This window comes from Pinus tabuliformis, chromosome 1_1 (genome assembly GCF_031772625.1).
Source record: "Pinus tabuliformis cultivar Carrire ecotype Pingquan chromosome 1_1, CPIR1, whole genome shotgun sequence".
NCBI lineage: Eukaryota > Viridiplantae > Streptophyta > Pinopsida > Pinales > Pinaceae > Pinus > Pinus tabuliformis.
Genome location: NC_142297.1, coordinates 457,876,539 through 457,896,192, shown reverse-complemented (window position 1 = coordinate 457,896,192; position 19,654 = coordinate 457,876,539).

The following is a 19,654-nucleotide window of genomic DNA, read 5'->3' as shown; positions in this document are numbered from 1 at the left end:
CGTGACTGCCCGGAGACCCGGTGATCGAACCATCTCTGTTGCCTGAGTGGTCCCCGGTGCCAAACTTGTTTATGCAGCGTTAATCTGCCCTACGCCTACCTGGATCCTATTTGTTTGAATCTGCAGCTCCTGTAGATCCTTCTGAATGGTACTTAGTTCTTGTTGTTGCTACTGCTCGAACTGCTGCAGCAATTCTGCGGTGGTATCATGCACCTTGTCTCCAATCTCATCAAGGTCGCCATCTGTTAGAGTGATTGGATCCAACATTGGCTTGGTTGCTTTTGATTTCATCCACGACCCTTCCTTTCCTTTTTCCTTGTATCTTTTGATCTAGAATGGAGTGCTTTGCTCCTCCTGACCTCCACTGCCTTGCTCTGACTACTCTTCCTCCTTTGTTTGGGGCGAAGGAGACTTACCACTGCGCTCAGAGTCGCGCTCTTCTTGATCGGCCTGCTACTTCGTGACGCGCCCCGCTTCCACCCGAGCCTTCTCCTCGGCCTCTTTTCTCCGCTTCTCAGTGAATTGTTGAACCTTCTTTCTGGCTGCTTCCTTATTTTTCTTCTTCGTGGACTTGCTGGTCCCTGTAGCTGTTGGGTTGTGTTATATTCTTTCCACGACTAGCCCACCTAGTTAACCGGGGGGTTAGAAGGGGGGCAGAGCCCCCCTTCGTTGTGCCGATTGTGTAGCAGGGCGATTCACATGGGGTTTGAGGGGTGTAGGTAACCCCACTCTATGGGGTCCAGGGTAGCGCCCCAGAAAATTTTGGTTTTGGACCCTATGTTAGGTTGGGCAGACCTACCTATGGTTTTGTGCATGATTTTTGCACATGGTTTTGGATGCAATGGTTTTCGGTCCATGGTTTTGGACGCGATGGTTTTCGTTCCATGGTATTGGATGCCTCAGCATGTATAAATATGTATTGTAACATTGAAAGGAACATAATTAAAAATCAAGCTGGTAGTCCCGGTTTTGGGATCCAAGGGAAAAGCTCTGTGTATATGTGTTTTATGTGTTATGCTCTCACATTTGTTTATTTTCTATTCTTAGAATTCATATGCAGGTAATTTCTATATGGGGTTAAAACCTACAGTAGCCAAATCGGATGGAGAATGCCAATCTGTCAACCAGTGCTTAATCGTTTCTTGGATGGCATCGTCCATGGCCAAGTACGACAAGTCAAACCAATTTTGTGCAGATCCTTCTGCACCTTGATGTACACATGATGGAAGTCTACTTTAAATTTCGCGTACTTCGATAGTTGTTCCACCACCATTGGTGACAATCATGGCTTCTGGTTGATGGCCATATGAATGCTCATCTCCTTCAACACCCAGAAGACTTTGGTCTTTGTGACCCGCGCGACATCCTTTGTGGCCCAAAGGGATGCAAACTATGAAGCCTCTGGAAATCCCTTTTCCACAGGAGGAAATTGACTGTCGTCCAATAGATCCCAAGCTACTAATACGATGGAGAGTAACAATCATGCATAGTGGAATGTTTTACTCTCATCATGTGCCTCTCTATAGTTCATGATGAACTCACTACAAAGGTAGCGCACCCAGTTGAACTGCACGCCCTTCGTGCACTGTGCAGCCAAAGAAATCACTGGTGCCAGAACCTCATCCGCACAACATTTTCTCATAACTTTTCCAGCAAGTATCTGCGTGACAATTTTCACCGCAGGGTCGGTGATAGAGGTGATCGAGTACCCACGTTGCTTCTTCACGAACTTGAACTTCTCATTCATCTTTTTAGCGAGGTCGTGCTTTCTCGTCTTTCTGCCAAACTCCTTGGCCGGATTCAACCCTAAGTGCAGCAACAACGTGATCCTATGGATCAACATATCAGTGATGGGGATTGGTGCACTTAGCCACAAACAACCATCATGCACCAGGGTCAACAATTGCTTGATCACTATGAGGTTGATGTTGGAGCAGTGGTAGTGGGGCACCCATAACAGGTTTAGCAACCCTGACTGGTTCACTCCATGAATCCACTCCACAGGCTCTAGTGTGGTGACACCTAACTCCTTGTAAAATACCTGTTTCATGTAATTTTTTATTGCCAAGTGGGGGAACCTCTTGTGGTCCACCAAATCCCAGTCCTCTAGCTTCAAATTTGGAACCCGCACCAAGCACGGACCTTCAAAAGTGACACTCTTTGGCAATAGGGGTGTGTGGAGCACGAAATTCTCTGCGTCTAGATCTTTGGTGATTTTTACTTTTCCCTTGCGCGGAGGGATATAATCTGGCAACTTGGAGATAGGCTCCACCCCCTCGGCATCTATATCCTCTGCACCCTCTTCGACCTCCAAATATACCACTTTCCCCTTATCCTTTACACTCGGTTTTTCTTTCTTCTGAGCTTGGGTAGCAACATGCTTCTTCGGTGACTCGCACATTGGCACCAACTTCTTTTGCTTATCTTTCTTCGGCTTGGGGACTTCTTTTACTAGTGTAGGTTTCGGCCTAGGTGACCTTGACATCGTAGGCATAGGAGCCAGTGCCTCCATGCTCATCACCTCTAGAGCATCTCCCTCAGAGGCAATAGTGTTATAAGACAAATTGACCTCCTAATCAACTCAGAGGAGAAAGAGAAGATGACTGGATCCATGACCACAGTTGCAGGCCCAGAATCCACACTAGTGCTCTCTATACACTGACAACCTGCTTTATAAAGCTTGTTACCAAGCATAAAGGAGCGTTAGTCAACCTGCTAACTCTTGTTGTTAGACCAGGGGGAGCGTTAGTGAACTTAAGTGATGTTCAAGAGGTTCTGCCAACGAATCTGCCAATAAATATCTAGATATTAAATCCCTATATTTATGCAAGAAAAGCAAGGAAACTCCAAAAATCAAGATATTTGGAGAAATTCTATTCCGAGAATAGAGGAAAATGGGAAAAAGCTTGTAAACAGGGCAGGTTCATGGTTTTTGCCCTAATGAACTATAGGTGGAGTTTGGCAGCCCTAAATCGATTGCTACATAAGCAACGAGAGGGCCATTGCAAAAGGGTCCTAGCATTTAGAAGGATAGCCCATAGAACTATTGTGAAATTGTCATATTCTTGAAGGAGCTAGCTGAAAGAAGGAGAGAGAGAGAGAGGAAGAAGGGATAAGGAAGGCTAATACGACAGGGTTGTTGTAATCAACCTTCCATTTTGAATATAGGACTGCGGTTGTGTTCCCTACTCCAAAGTGTTGGTGATATTGTGCATTCATTTGTTCATTTTGATGCTTGTTATGTTGAGTAGATAAGTTATACATTTATACATGTTTGTTACGGATTCTTACATTAATTGTTAGAAGTGTATGTTGTGATTGGTTTTCTTTGTTCTTTTGTGCAGGAATCATCTTGGAGCCGGTTAGGAGGAGTTCTTCTTACCACATGGAGATCCCCAAGCGAATCTAGAAAGAACCTAAGGTGATCCTCTTTCCATACTCTGTCGATATATGTCTGATAGATGAACATGTGCGTAACAGGTAGCTTTTGCAGATAACCTTACGGTCTGTCGAAGGTCTCGGGAAGACTTTCGAGGGTAGTTTTCATCCCGTGCATTTTACCCCATAGCAGAATTGGCAACTCCACTGGGGACTATACATCTAGTTTCTGATTGCCTGGACTCCTCTCAAATCTTCTCTTTCTTCTATGAGCTTCCTGTTTCTTCAAATCCTTTTCTGATCCGCCATCTACCTTGTTGCATCTTGCAAAGTTGCATTCTCCTCAGAAACAAATCCCAAAAGCCCTCTTTTTGAGTTATTTCCCTCACTAATGCAGGTTGCTGGTCTACACAGAGCTTTATAAAGCTCTTTGACTGTGCACAAGGAACGTCAGTGGGAAAACCAAAGCTCTGTTTACACACAGACAGAGCGTTAGCCTCCCATTTCCATGTTTTTCAAGAGATTTTGTGGGCTAAAAGGGGGGGAAACTTGTCTCAGGGGCTAATGTAAGATCTACAACAGTATCATGCTAACAAATTTGGTGTCTTAAAATTGTTTTTTTTAAGAAAATGTTTTAGTTTTTCTCTCATAAAAGTCATTTTTTTTAAATAAAAGCCGATAAACAGTATATCTCCTTCTGTTGAAATAGTTGTAGGCTACTTTGTTTTGGTTTAGTAGTTGTTAGGGAATATTGAGAAAAGAAAATTTCAGTTATGCAAAGTGTTGAATGACTTTAGATGCACTGACGAATACATGAATATGTGAAATAATACATGTGTAGAATAAGACTTGTTTTCATAAGAAATTCAATTTTTTTTTCAAAGCATTGTTCTGCATGGTTTATTGAGTCGAGAGTCTCATCATATTCATACGTCAACATCCCCACCGAAGACAAATAAGAAAGTACACTAAAATTTACACTAAAATCAATCAGTTAACTCTTTTTGAGCAAACCAACATTAGATAGATTAGGACCTTGGGATAAGAGTGTGAGTCAACTACCCAAGGTTGAAAATCAAACTAGTGTCGTTAACGAGTGAAAAATCCTTCTGCACTCATATTACCAGGACCACTCCACTAACAACGGAGCGAAATACGAGACAACATTAGACTGTAATTGAAGGTAGCCCACCTTTTTTTACAACTCCTTTGGGCATTCTGTGTATTGGGTGTCCCTTTGGGGATTTTGGAACTGAGTTGGGGACTTAGGTATCCTGCCCACACAGCATGCTGTCTACGACTATGTCCCCCCTAGTAATGTCTATGATTTGAGGTATCTCTAGTGGCCAAAAATTCTAGGTACTTACCTAAGGTGATTGGGACGGGCTGTCCTGGTACCTCAAATGGACGGATCTACTTTGTCTTCAGTTTTTGGGAGCATGCTCATCTTCACGAGAGTACTTGGCTCCTCAATCTGAGGTTTGGGCGAAGCTCAAAAGTAATTGTAACCGTACATTTGGCCATCCTTCTCTGTTACTCATTGAGAGACTGGGTTTCATCTCTAGTAATCGGTGCTTATCAGATGAGGTAATTTCCCTCTGTTTGCTGATTGACATGTTTAGTGTATTTTTTCTTTTTAGGTACCTGAGTGCTATCATTTTTGAGACTTAAAGAATATCACCTTAAAATTTATTTGATAAAACTTAACAGTCACTGTGGCTACATCCGACCCTCATCGTCAATCCAAACGATTGTTAGGACTTCCTCCACTCATTGTGGAGGATTCGTCGAGTTCCACTGACTCGGATTCCTCATCTTCGAGGAATCAGTCTCCTAAATCACACACGGGATCTGGCTGGACGACCGACGATTCTAGTTTGCTGGAGGATTTCTTCACGAAAGGATTTCTTCCTCATTTTAACACTCTGCTTATAGATCTGTCAGAACTTATCGTTACTCCCGTGGTACCTGTACTTCCTTCTTTAGTAGGAGGAACTCTCCCATCTATTCAGTCGACACCTCAAGGGTTGTGGAATTATAGAGACACTGTGAGTCCTCTACCACTTCCCCAGTCAACGGTCATCACAACACCGGTAATGTGGAATCCCGCAATCCCATTCATCCCAGGTACTACAACTCACATAACACCCTCTATAAGTGGAACCCAGAAGATGCCAGGTTCCACTCTTATGGTGCCACAAAGCATACCTTCGACTAGTGCCACATATAGTGCTCCATACAACACTCAATGCGACACTATGGGCTTGATTCCAGTTTACCAACAACAAGGTTAGCAGCCAATGTATAGTTCCAATCCCCATATTCAGATATCTAGGGTGGTTCCCAATATGCACATGGCAGTGGGGAATGTCACAATTCCCCCGCCATTCTCAGGCATGCATGGACAGTCACTGATTGACATGAGTGTTCCCTCTATCAATCAAAGCCATATGGTTAGTTCTATGTCAGTTGGGAATCCACAAGGGATTCCCACCCAATCCATGGGGGCAACCTACTCACAAGCTCATATGAGTCAAGGGGGCACCGCTTATACTAGGGGAAACTTTATACCCCAGTATCAAAATCCTCATGGAAATCCACTCTACAACACCGTACCGCAAAGCAATTGTTACACCACACAACTCATGTACACCATGGGAAACCAAACGATGGGAGGAGCACATAGCTCCTCAGGTCATCAGTCATCACCATGGTCCGAGTCGGGGGTACCCAACAATTTGCCTTTTTTGGCAACATTGGATATCCCTGACTTATACAATTTAACAAACAACCCCATCTACCACAACTTACAATGGTCGTCGATCCCGCATAAAATACCGACGGACATTCCTAAGTTCAACGGAAAACAAGGGGAGGATTCAGGCACTCACCTCACCACCTACCATCTATGGTGTGTTTCTAACTCTATGGTGGATGACAGTGTCCGGTTACGTCTTTTTCCCCGCACCCTCATTGGCAATGCTACAAAGTGGTATATTGAGTTACCATGCATGTCAGTGAATACCTTTGACGCTTTAGCGATGGAGTTCCTAAAGAACTTTCAGTTACCTATCCATTATGAGACAGGGATAGAGCTCCTTACTTCATTTCATCGGGATACCACCACCCACATCTCCGATCATATCCATGAATGGAGACGTAGGAGGAGGTTAGTCAAAGCTCCCATCCCTGATTTTCTCTTAACAGACTGGTTCTGTAATCGTTGCTCCCACAAATCGCTAGAGATGTCGCTCTAGGTGGTGCAGTCATAGAGGACCAATCCATACGTTGTGCCCAGCACTTAGATTTGATTTATTCACAGTTTGACACTCTCTACGACATTATCCCCTATGCTCCCGGTAACCCCAATCCTCCCACCACTCAGCACCTTGGAGCGCATGCCGACAGGATCGTCAATGCAACCTCTGGGGTCACCATAAAACAACTCAGTGGTTCCGTTGCCAAGTTGGCAGTGGACCCCTCTACCAAAGTGATTGCTCTTCCTGCCACTACAATTAACTCTGTGCATTCTACACAGAAATCTGGTAGCAAGAACAAGAACAAGAAGAATAAGAAAAAGACCACTCCTTCTGAGGAGTAGTCATCTAATCAGCCCAACCTGAAACAGAAGGCTGCTGCACCTACTAATATGGAAAAGGATAAAGGCACCACCTATTTGTGCAAACTTTGTCTTGAAGATCACGTAACTTGGCGTTGTCCACATCTTCAAGAATGCACAAATTACCTTAGCAAGAAATATTCTGGTAAGGCCCCTGCTGTCCATAGAAATCCTTTTCCTAATCAATAGCAGCAAAATCTCATTGCCAACCAACTGCAACCCACGTCATGGGGCAGCGACGGTTTGAAACACCCTTCAGCTGGTGAAGGAAGTTCTACCATTGACACATTTGAAATGGTAGAACTAACAACCAGAGCCAAACCTTATGAAGCTCTTGTCGCTCTGGTAACAGAACCATTCGTAGGTCAAAACCCATTGCCATCCAACGATTTTGGAATCGAAAGGCTGGTTTAGGACTTTGTAATCCGAACCCCCAAGGGGGAACTTTGACGCACAATGCACAACACATCTGCATGTGCCACCCAACACTACAACATCGTAGAGGATTTGGCACAAGCACCATCAGCTATGTCGGCGCTCGAAGTATTACAAACATGCCCCAGCCAAAGGAGAGCTTTGCTTTCGACTATTAGGGGTATTGACCCTACAGATTCCATGCTTGTTATTTTCGACATGGACAAGTGTAAACCTCCCCTTTCCCACCAACTTGCATTTCAGGTGCGTATCACTTCGAAAGGGAAAGGTATACACTGAACTGTCATCGACGAAGGTGGTTCAACCTGCATCATGTCGGCTTCATGTTGGCTCGCCTTGGGTTCCCCAACCCTCTCACCATCATCAAACTCCCTTAAAGCTTTCGACGGCCACACCTTTGTCCCAAAAGGATACTTAGCCAGTTTTCCCATCACTTTGGCTGGGAAAACAGTAACAGTGGATGTAGAAGTTGTGGACAAGAGACTCGACTATAATCTATTGCTAGGTCATAGTTGGACATATGCCATGACGGCCATCGTATCCACTGTCTTTCGTATCATCCTATTTCCATTGGATGGAAAGGTCATTATAGTGGATCAGTTGTCTTTCTACACCCTTTGATTATTCACCATTACCAAGTGGCTCCGTACCCCTAGTAGGAGGTGTAGCTGACAGTTTTGTTAGTATAGGTACTGGTCTATTGAAGGCTTCCTCCCTGATGGGTTGTTTTCCTCTTCCGTCCCTACAGGTTCCACAATCTGTCAACATGCTTTCATCAATTCCTCATGAATTAACTGATCCCTGGATCCTAACGGCGCCTTCAGACCTTGACACATTTGGAGACCAGATGCCACTGTCACCGGCTGAATTGGCCTACCAAGGCATTCAATCCACATCCACATCTCTGGTCATGTTGGCTATCACTGACAGTACCACCCAAATTCCCATAACCGCTCCTCCTTTAGATCCATGCGATCAACTCCCATCTACAGATGAAGCCATTCACGAAATCATGAGTTTTGGAGAGCAACATTGGGAGGATTGGCATCTTTGGGGTCCGACATCTAATTCGGACATGATGCCTCTTCAAGTCCTGTCCTCTAACACAAATGAAATCATTTCCCCACCCTATACAAGCATCCAAACTTTTGGGGTGGAAGAAAATATGGACGACACTTCTAGGTCAATGCCCATAGATATTTCTGTCAAGACAAACATCGTGGAAGACACCCAGATGCGAGCAGATTGCAGTCCCGAGGAAATTGCAAGCTCCACCTAACTCCATGAGGAATTCCATGATGAATTTGTTTGGTCTCACGAGGAAATGCCCAACTTTAATCCATCGTTTGTCGCGCATGAGATCCAACTTTACGACGAAGCAAAACGGAATGGGTGGCCAATTCCTTCCCTCGAAATAGCCGTTGAACCCATACCCGGCCCCACGGCCGAAGAAGAATGCCTACTATACCTCAAACAATTGGATAAATCTTGTTGAGATGCTGATTTGGCACTCGTAGCTCACAAGGAGCAGGTACAAACCCAATTTTCAAAAGAGGTTAGGTTTTGTTCTTTCCAAGAGGGTAATTTCGTATCGCTATATCATCCAAAAGATAATCTCTTGGAGGCATGCACGCTTCGACCCATTTGGCTAGGTCCCTATGTCATAAAGAAATTCCTCCCCTCGAGAGCATATGAACTACAGGATTGGGACGGAATCCCACTCAAGGAGCCCACATACGGGCTCTATCTGAAAAAGTATTGTGCCTAGTGTCGTGCTGGGCATGTGCTTTGTAATTTTATGTATTCATAAGTTTTGCTTACCTTTTTGATGTGATTGGATTGTTTTGTTATTTAGTGGAGTACTTTTCTCATGCATTCTTCTCACAATGCAGATGTCATTGTCGCCCTTAGCATACGTAGGATATGCGGATGGTGCCAGTCGTCACACACAGCACATTGCATCAATTGCTTGGGTCATCTATACACCCGAGTCGAAACTATTTTGCTCTGGGGGAGTCTTTCTTGGTACTGCCACCAACAATATTGCTGAGTACATGTCTGTCGTTTCACTTCTCACGGAAGCGTCATCAAGGGGCATCTCCAATCTGGTGGTTAGGTTAGACTCCCAGCTAATCGTTATGCAATTGACAAACCATTATCACATCTATAATCCATCCTTGTTATGTAACTATCTAAGGGTGCGCCTCTTGGAACGTCAATTTGAAATAATCACATATGAACATGCCCCTTGAGAATTAAATACAGTTGCTGATTTGTTAGCTAACTATGTATTAGATTGGAATTTGTCTCGTTTGTTATAGCAGCATGCATGAGAAGTAAAACATTTACTAAAGTTAAAAATTTGTCACAAAAACATTTTAAAACACATTTACACCACCAAAATACCAAAAATATATGTGTATATATATGGATCGAAATCCAGTTTTTTACATCAAAATACTCCAAAACTTGGATGATTTAAGTACAAAATGGGTCAAAGCACAGCTACAAACACTCATATGGCTACGTTAGAACACTTGCTAAAATGAGCCTATTGCTCCAAAAAAGCTAAAACAACTCTAGCTACCCTCCGAACAGGAACCAGAAATCGCTCAGGTACACCAATGGTGTGTCGCTGCATATGAGCAGGAATCTCCCTCATAAGAAGGGGGGACACCCATAGTCAAACCCTCTAGGTTCCTCAGAACCTCATGGAGACTGTCGGCATCGCCCCCTCCAGCATGTAGTTGGCCACCTCGTTGCACATAGCGAGGTTCGCTTGTAGGTCATACTGGCGCCACATCTATGTTAAGCATAAAAGTTTCATGTTAGTTCTTATCTCATCGTTAAAAAACATTACATATACATTCAAAAGTATAAAAATACTTAAGTACTATCACAACTTATTCTCACCTTGAGGACCCCAATTGGTCCCAGGTGGTAGCATCAAGTCTGGGTTGCCGGTAAAGTCCATGCCTTCATAGGCATAGTCGTCAAAAATCACGATCTGGCTGCGAAGCCACTGGAAGAGGTCTTCGTCAAAGAAGTGTCAGAGTCATCCTCCTCCTGTGTGAGGATCAAGTGATGAACCCTGCCTTGGCTCCCTCGGATCAAAGGGACCTAAGCTCACCCATGGGCGCATGATAGGAACCCTCTCAAGGAAAAATGAGACTATGATAGTACCATACCCAAAACTGTGTTGGGTATGGGTCTTGCATGTTGTCAATTCTACCTTCAACTGGCGAAGCACTGCTTCACACCAGTTGAACATCTGGGGCTGGACACAGTCAATGGCAAGCAACAGTTGGGCCTTTGTCGCTACGTGGGGACTTTTTGACCCTGCCAATCGCACAATCAACCATAAAACTACCCTCATAGACCGAGATCGAATCCTCTCTATCGGGACTCTGTTGCTGACTAGTCCACTCTCAGGGATGCAGTAGATCTGTACTAGCTCTGATGTCGATCGTGGATCTGACCTGCCACTGGTGAGGTTTGCTTGTGCCCCACGACATGACAAACCAGTCAAAAAGTAAATGTCATCCCAGTCAATCGCCAGCTCCTGATCTCCAACCCTGAACACTTGCTCGTGTTCATCCCAGCGTTGTATGATCCATCTTAGTAAATCCTCTTGTCCTTTCATTAGCTCTAGCCTTGCATACTTCAACAAACCACAGTAGCGCAATGCAAGTATGCAAGCTAGATCATTTCGCATCAGCAATTCCTCATTATCATGGGCCCGTTCTCTCCATAGGTGAGTCATTTCAGCCTAAAACCTATGCAAAATAACCCTAAAAAGAGTCAAAATGGGTCAAAATCACTTAGGGAATCCATGAATGAGGGTTTCAAATACGCCCTACAGCCCTAACACCCCTCCAAGTGCTACACAGGGAGGATTAATGCCCTCCAGTGGCTCGTACAGAGCGTTTAATGCTCTCTACTGGCCATCTGGAGGGCGTTAGTGCACAAAAGTGGCTCTAGGGCACCTCAGATCTACAAATTTCCACCCACAAAACTAATAAAAAAAAGTTTAATAAAGCATAGAGCAAGGTTTTAGCTCTCACCTGGGACTGACGGCATGACGAATGGTTGCCCGAATCTCCTGCAATGGTCCGCGGAAAATATGCTCCTCTTTAGCTCCAACTAGCTCTCACAAACTTCAAAATAGTGAAAATGATGCATGTGAAAGCTCAAAGCATCTCCTTATATAACTTTTAGAGACATAATTTTTTGAAAATCATTAAAGAGGAAATAGTCCATTCTACATGATTTTTTATCATGCATGAACCCAGATAATAGGAATTGCTGCTTTTTTATTGCTTTTGATGAAAGTACTTTCAGGAATGAAAAGCAGTAAAAGTTGCATGCAAGTCTTTATAGAGCACTGTTAGGGATATTTTATTGCTCTTTAAAAAATATAAACATCCCTGAGTTTTTGTCATTGCACTCGTTAAATCTATGCAACGATAGATAGAGCACTTTTGGAGACATTTTATTGCTCTTTAAAAAATATAAACATCTCCAAGTTTTTGTAGTAGGGCTCATTAAACATATATACCACAATCCGTAAAGCACTTTTAGGGATATTTTATCACTCTTTAAACAATATAAACATCCCCAAGTTTTTCATCCTTTCACTCGTTATATATATGCAAACGATGCTCTGAGCACCTCTTTTTTGATCTAGTTCCAGCTCATAAACTGAAAAAGACCAACAAAGCATCCTTTTAGGCACTTTTTTCTCACTCTTTAAACTAAAAAAATCCCAAGCTGTGTCTTGCTACTCGTTAAACATGCTAATGATGACCCAAGCATTCTTTTAGGTACTTTTTCTTGCTCGCTAAAAAATGAAAAATCTCGAATTTTTGTTACTGAGCTCGTTAGAGTGTCACAAAAAAACTTGAGTTTAGTCCGTTGCCTCGTACTCGTAAAAAAATGAGGTCGACATCTATTGGAAAAAGGTTTCTCTTTATCCAGTTTCAATAGATTACAATATGGAAAAGCAACTGATCCGAGTATCCTATTAACCTTTTGTCGCACCTGGTTAACAACTATGACAAAGGGACCACCATGGAGTCTCCCTTTATGATCTTTTCAGAATCTCTAAAGATGAAAAGATCACCGAGTTGTCTAGTATGGACTCTTTAAATACACAAACAAGATATAGAGTCGTTCTTTTTACGATACTTTTCAGACTCTTAAAAGATGAAAAAATCGACGAGTTTGCCTGTTTGGACTCATTAAACTAATCAGATAGGGCAAAGAGTCGTTCTTTTTTGCGATCATTTTCAGACTCTTTAAACATGAAAAATATCGATGAGTTTACCCGTCTGGACTCATTAAAAATCAGACGGGAAAAGTGGACAATACAACTGTATCCTGTATTCAAAAGCATGGTTTGGCAGCATTTGTTCCCCTGAACATGGCACTCCCTCAGATAAACCTTCATTTTGATAGCCTCTCAGTATGAACCCTACCAACCTATGAGTTTTTAGCCTATATACCCTGATGTAATTGCATCTTTGTATCTTAAACACTCTGTAGTGTTCATGAGTCTAGTGTTGTCTAGTTAAAATCGTTGTCGTGCCTTCTATTGTTCAAGGGTCCCTATTTGTTTCCTCTATCAAATGACCCTACATATCCTTTCATCATGACCTCCGTTGTTTAGACCCAAAAGCTCAAAAGATTCTTCAAAAAACAAAATCATCCTTGTCTAGTTTCGTGTCAACTGATGTAGGACACGCCATTGCCTACCTTTCAACAGGTTCCTTCCTATCAACTTCAACACTCTATCTAAGAAGGTAACCTAGAAACACATTTAGTGCCTTGGTTCTTGTAGACATTAGTGGCAGGTTACCTTGTGCTTGATCATGGGTTTTCATTATTGGCTCCTGGTTAAGTGATTCTACGAGTGTTCGACGACAATTTTTTTTCACACTCGCTAGTTTTCACTGTGCATCTTGGAGACCATCACCCTTATCGGTGGCCTTCCTTGCATCTGTTAGTAGTCTCCATTATTGGCTGGTAATCAGATGATTTCGTGCATGTTCGACATCAACTCATTTTATCACATGTACCGATCTATGCTGTTCGGTGAAGCGGGAATCAAGACCTTGGGTAGAGGCTTTCATCATTCAGCCTTGTTTCCTCTCCCAAGCTACGATATTGTTCTTTGAAGACAACTATTTCAGGATGATCTATTATGACACTAGATCCGCCTTGTGCCATATTGGTGGCCAACATTGTTATATCTTCGAGGAGAAAGTTACTCTAACATAGCTACTGAGCATGGGAATTCCCGACTTAGGACATGATTTTAGTAGTTATATATTTGTACTTTTGTTGTATCAGGTTTTCCTTACCGCCCGAAAATTCTCTCTCTCTACAAAGATTTTAACAGCGAATTACAGTGTTTTTCATAAATTATTTCGGCCATCGTCTCTACCTCTAATCTCATACTTTAGGGGGCATCTATTATAGGACAAAATGACCTCCTAATCAAATCAAAGGAGAAAGACAAGATGAGTAGATCCATGACCACAGTTGCAGGCCCAGAATCCACACTAATGCTTTCTGTACACTAACAACCTGCTTTATAAAGCTTGTTACCAAGCATAAAGGAGCGTTAGTCAACCTGCTAACTCTTGTTGTTAGACCAAGGGGAGGGTTAGTGAACTTAAGTGATGTTCAAGAGGTTCTGCCAACGAATTTGCCAATAAATGTCTAGATATTAAATCCCTATATTTATGCAAGAAAAGCAAGGAAACTCCAAAAATCAAGATATTTGGAGAAATTCTATTCCGAGAACAGAGGCAAATGGGAAAAAGCTTGTAAACAGGGCAGGTTCATGGATTTTGCCCTAATGAACTACAGGTGGAGTTTGGCAGCCCTAAATTGATTGCTACATAAGCAACGAGAGGGCCATTGCAAAAGGGTCAAAGCATTTAGAAGGATAGCCCATAAAGCTGTTGTGAAACTATCATATTCTTGAAGGAGCTAGCTGAAAGAAGGGGAGAGAGAGAGGAAGAAGGGATAAGGAAGGCTGATACAACAGGGTTGTTGTAATCACCCTTCCATTCTGAATATAGGACTGCGGTTGTGTTCCCTACTCCAAAGTGTCGTTGATATTGTGCATTTATTTGTTCATTTTGATGCTTGTTGTGTTGAGTAGATAAGTTATGCATTTATACATGTTTGTTACGGATTCTTACATTAATTTTTAGAATTGTATGCTGTGATTGGCTTGCTTTGTTCTTTTGTGCAAGAATCATCTTGGAGCTGGTTAGGAGGAGTTCTTCAAACCGCACAGAGATCCCCAAGAAAATCTAGAAAGAACCAAAGGTGATCCTCTTTCCATACTCTGTCAATATATGTTTGATAGATGAACATGTGTGTAACAGGCAGCTTTTGCAGATAACCTTACGGTCTGTTGAAGGTCTCGGGAAGACTTTCGAGGGTAGCTTTCATCCCGTGCATTTTACCCCATAGCAAATAGCTCCTCTGATACTAGCGGTTTCAATGGGACCCGGTCCTAATATGATGTCGGTAATGAGTTTTCGATCTAACTCTGGAAATTTGTCGAAAGCGGGGCTTGCGATCAAAGCTTCGAAGTACTCGCGATTCATGCACAGCAGACAACACAACACATAAATTCTAAGGATGCAAAGTTTTTTCCGCTAGATGGCCACACATAATTTATAGGCGAATTCAAATTCAAATTCGACCGTTTCCCCAAAAATCCGTCCATAAATGTTGATTTGGCGGCAGATTTCCAAATATTTCACTCTTAAATACATCCTTAATTATCCCCCCCCCGCTCCTCTTAACCGTCTCGTCACTGCCAAATCATGAACAGTGACTGTAACGGTCACTTTTAGGCTGTGCTACACAGTGTTTCCCCCTATAGTGCAGTTCCATTCGTGCTTCTTCTGGTACTGTGACACCATCCTATTTCATGGAGACCCCTTGTCGCGTAGCTCTGCAAACTGGGCAATGCAGTTTATAGTCTCGTACCTCCTTGCAGCTGCCTGGAGCACTAAGACTATGTTGCTGTCATGTAGTCATTGGGTCGGATCCCCTGTATATGGCTTCAACCAGCTTCCATTTACCCTTCCCAGAAATGGATCTCCATTTAACTTCGCGAGTTGACATTAGGGGATTTTTGAGGTCTAAAATGGGCCTCCTAAGGAAATTATAAAATAATAGTGGAAATAATAAAATAAGATTAGATTACATCATCAAAGTTTAGAGGTAAAAAAGACAAAAATATTTTTTCAACTCGTATTTTCAACTTATCTCCATATGGGTTTACTCAAATTTCGAGTGGAAACACTCGTGGGATGCAGAATTTGATTCCTCATCCAAGGAGTAGCCATGTTGCATACTTTCGATGGACCTTGCTACATGAAAAATGAGAAATACATTATAAAACGTTATTGCAATCATGTTTTTCATGTATTTCTTATTTTTCATGTAGTAGGGTCCATTGAAAGTATGCAACATGGGTACTCCTTGGATAAGGAATTAAATTTTTCATCCAACAAGTACTCCTGCTTGAAATTTGAGTAAAAACTTAGGGAGATAAGTTGAAAAAGTAGTTTTATTATTTTATTATTTTTTAATCTTTGTACTTTTTAACTCCAAAAATGGTGAATCATCCCCCATGGTTGACATCATCATCTTGAATCCTATTGGTTCTTATAAAGTTTATTTTGGTTGTACATTTTTCTTAGGAGGCCCATTTTAGACCTCAAAAATCCCCTAATGACTGCTCTACCATCTGTAATCTTTTTGATAACATATGGTCCCAGCCAATGCATTTGAAATTTTCCTAGAAAATTATCAAAGTTACTATCATATAATAAAACCAAATCATTTACCTTGAAGGTGTGTAGTTTGATGTGCTGATCATGCCAAGCTTTTTCACGTTCCTTCTGAACCTGCTGATGGAATTCAGCCAAAAACCTATCTTCCTCGAGCTTTGTTAGCTACACGAGCCTTTCTTCTAAGGCTACGCGGTCCGCTATTCCTGTGAATGTTGCTATGCATAGACTAGGAAAAATATAGTCCATAGGCATCAAGGCTTCTATGCCATAGACCAACCTAAAAGGTGTCTGACCAGTGAGCTTTTTTTAAGTAGTTCTGTATGCCCATAACACTGCTAGTATGTGCATGTCTCAATCATTTCGCTGTGTGCTACAAACCTTTGTCATCACATTCTCCAATATCTTATTAAAAGCCTCAACTGTTCCATTAGCCTGAGGATGATACAACGTACTCTTTTGATGGTAAACCTGGAACTCTTCTGTCAGTGCGTTGATTGTTTCATTGAGGAAATGCATACCCCGATCACTCATCAGTACCTTCAGGCAACCAAACCTCGTCAACACATATTCAACTAAAAATTTCGATGTCATTGCCCCTATACAGTCCTTCACAGGCTTATTGACTAGGTACTTTAATGCAGAATGGTCTGTGTACATCTTAAAATGTCCACGTAGCAGGTAAAGTCTGAAATTATGGAGCACGTACACCATAGCCAACCCTTCGCACTCTGTTGTCGAGTAATTCTTTTCAAACTTATGCAATGTCCTGCACACAAATGCTATAGGGTGATCCAATTCTCCTTCACTAACATGTATCAACATGGCTCCTAGCATAATACATGAAGCATCCACATGCACATGAAATTCCTTCTTCCAATCTGGGAAGAATAGTATCGATGTGGTGACCATTTTCTCCTTCAATACATCCAGACTCCACTGACATTCTTCATCCCCAAAAGAATGTAGCGTCCTTCTTCAATATATTTTCCATAGGTGCGGTAATCTGAGCATAACTCTTAATGAAGTTCTGATAGTACCCAGTATGGCACAGTGTTGCACGTAGCTGTTTAACACTCCTTGGCACCTCCAAATTGATTATAACTGCAATCTTAGCAGGGTCCACCATTAATCCTTGCTTTCACACCACATGACCCAACAAAATTCCAAAGGGGACGCAAAGTAAGAATTTCTTCAAGTTTAGTGCAATCTGATACCGTCGACATGTATCCAACATCAAGCGCAAACTGGCTACATGGCGCTTTACCAGCCCCAATACTGTCCAGTCATCGAAATATACTTCCAAGAACTTGTGAATAAATTTTTTGAACGCCGCAATGACTAAGCGCAATAAGATTGTCGGCGCATTCTTAAGTCCAAAAGGCATCACTATATACTGGAAACATCCCCACTTTGTCGCGAAGGTCGTTTTGCTCCTGTCTTCTGGCGCGATCTTAATCTGATGGTATCCAGAGAACCCTTCATTGAATGAATAGGCCTCCTTCCCTCCAAAATTATTCAGTACCTCATCTATGAAAGATGTCAGAAAAGGATCATGAACGCAAGCATCATTAAGCTTCCTGAGATCTACGCAAATTTGTATCTCGCCCTTTTGTTTCTTTTCCTGGACTACCATTCGGCTACCCAATCAGACACCTTCACTGGTTCAATAATTCCTTCCTCAAGCATTTTATCCGACTCCAAGTGGACCTTTTCTTTATACTTGGGATTAAGGCGATATGGTCTCTGCTTAATCGGCTTCACATCCGGCTTCAAGTTAATCTTCATTACGCCCAAGTCTCCTATGATACCCTTTAGGTCTGAAAATTTGTTAGGAAACAAATCCTAATATTCACGGAGCAACCTCAAAACCTTATCTACTGTGTCATCATCCCAATAGTCCCCAATCTTCGCAAACTTCGGCTCTGTTGAAAAGTGTGCAACAAGAAATGCTTGTTGAGAGTGCAACAAGATGATGGAGCTTAGTGAAAAGAGTCGCCTTCACTAAGCGGGCCCGCAGGCTATTTTTGGCGCAAGTCTATTTTTAGACTATGTCTATTTTTAGACATATGGATCATGTCTATGGATGATTGATCAAATTGGGAAAAATAGATGGACTTCTATTTTTGATGAAAGTGTGAGTGATCACAGTGTGAGTGATTACAGTGTGAGTGATCACAGTGTGAGTGATCAAAGTCAAAAATAGAAAAGTCAAATATTATTATCTCACAATAATATTTGGACTATAAACTTAATCTTATTCTCTTGGAGCACTTCAGTTTGAGCTACGGAAGTGGCACATGCAGCTGTTAGAAGGAAATTCATTTTTCTTATGAGTCAGTTGAGTTGTTGCATGCATGACTTCAGTTAGAACTCAAGTGAGTTGAGTTTAGTGGACTGGAGGTACAGTTGATGGAGTTGTGTTCAGTTTAGCTTTGTTAAACTGGTTGTATTTAGTCTAACTGATCAATAGACTAAAGATGAGTTGGGTGAAATAGTTATTAATTAATTCACAAGTTATTAACTCATAATGCAACTATAGAATACATCAGTTAACTCAGTTGCATGTCAGTGCATGTTCAGTTCAGCAGGGACAGGTGTTAGAGGATCAGATTGCTATCAGTTGTGACTATAGCTGTGCATGATGATTTGCACAATCAAAGGATTGAGTATGCCAATGAGTTTTCTCACGTATCTTCATGATATTATAGCTGTTGCTCACGTCCAACATAGTGTGGGTGACTATTTTGCAGTGTAAAATCGAGTTTGGGAAGCTATTCTCATCAGTTCTCGAGCAGGTTTGAGCAGTGGAGGCAGGCAAGCAGCGGGAGAGATTTGGAGATCAAATCTGAGCTGTATTGTGTGTAACAGGTGGAGATACTTGTGAGAAGTATTATGCTTTGTATTGTTACATGATTCAATCAATATAATATACAGATAGTGTGGGGTTTTTAGCGAGATGCTTTCCCCGGGATACATACTGTGTTTATGAGTTTGATTGATGCTTCTATGTGTGCCTGTGGATGTTTCTGCTTCTGTAATTTGATGATCAACGTAGAGGAGATTATGTATTATACATGTTCCGCTTAAATTGTATGATCAGGATAATCTCTGTTGAATATGTGTCATATTATTCAAAATTTCTACATGGTATCAGAGCTGCTTGATTTGTAGAAGAGATTTTTACAGGACATCAAGCGAGGATTGATCATCGGGTCTATTATTCAGGAAGTGGTTACATTCTATTTCTTCAGGCAGAGTCTGTAATCAAGCCAGGTAGCCTCTGGATTCATCCTTCTTTTGGAAGGTGAAATATCCGGTGAATGCCCATACAGTCGATCTTTGTACAAGAAATAATTTGTTCTCACGAATTCTAGATCGGAAGCAGTTGAGTTTTGTG